Source organism: Lasioglossum baleicum, chromosome 11, assembly GCF_051020765.1.
Source record: "Lasioglossum baleicum chromosome 11, iyLasBale1, whole genome shotgun sequence".
Taxonomy (NCBI): domain Eukaryota; kingdom Metazoa; phylum Arthropoda; class Insecta; order Hymenoptera; family Halictidae; genus Lasioglossum; species Lasioglossum baleicum.
The window spans coordinates 4,313,962-4,315,102 of NC_134939.1; positions in this window are offsets into that span (position 1 = coordinate 4,313,962).

Below are 1,141 nucleotides of genomic sequence, written 5' to 3' on the forward strand. Positions count from 1 at the left end.
CTCGTCCTCGGCGGATTAAAATATGAAAATCAGCGGTCCGTTCAACGACGAAACGCAAAACGCAGCTTAGAAACCTTGCAAGAACGTTTCTAAATCTATCAATACTCGATCGCAAGCAAATCTAATATTACAAGAAACTCGCAGAAAAACCGCAAAACGCGAACGCAGAAAAAACATTGCCCCGTGGGGGATGATTCTGGTTTTTACAATGATCTATAGATCTAAAAATAGTCTTCTACTACCCTCATTCTCAGGAGGGTACTCATTACAAAGATTACAAACATTAAAAGTCTGTTTTCTTAATAGTAGATAATATATTGCTGATATATTTCTGCTTGCGATATTTCTGCTCCGAAGCCTTGCCGGTGTCCAAAGACATATCGAAGTCGAAGGTTTTGCGACTGTCATCGGTTTCCACCAAAATTGGAGACCTTCCTTCAGAGTCGCTGCTCTCGGTGCCGTTGGAAAACACTGCCATTGAACAGAATTTGGCATCTGACTCGCTAGCACTTTCTAAATCGTCTTCATTTCTGATCGTCGAAGTGAACGATTCCTCAATAGTGTCATCCAAGAGCGACGAGTTCCCTTTCTCCAAAGCGTCCACCACGGTCTTCACAAAATTCTGCTGTGCTCCAGGAACGTTGTGCTGTTTTCGCAACAGGGCTTTCTTGATAGCCCTCGCTGTCATAGCTGTGATGATCTCTCGAACCACGCTCTTCTGTTTAGGAGGCTGTTTGCTCCTCACCAAATTCTCAAGATCCATCGACTTCCTCCTTGAGTTCAGGAACCTGGTGCTCGGATAGTTTGCCCGATCAGGATCCTGGCCAGTGTTCTTCCCCTTCGAGGACTCTTCAATGTTCTTTATCTCGCAAGAGACAGAGAGAGAGAGGGAGACCCCCATGACGTTCTTCTGGAGTTGAAGAATTTAGTAGCGGGAGAGTCTGCATTACTTCTCTCCATCTCCTTCCTCTGTTGCGCCAGCATCCTCTCAAAACAGAAAATATTCTGCAAAGTATTTACCCTGAGCAGGCATAACAGGAGCTTGGAACTCCAACCAGTAGTCTTTTACTTTCTTCACAACTTTCGGTGTGATCTTCTTACATTCCAGGAGGTGAGCGAGGATACTAGTGATCGAGTACAG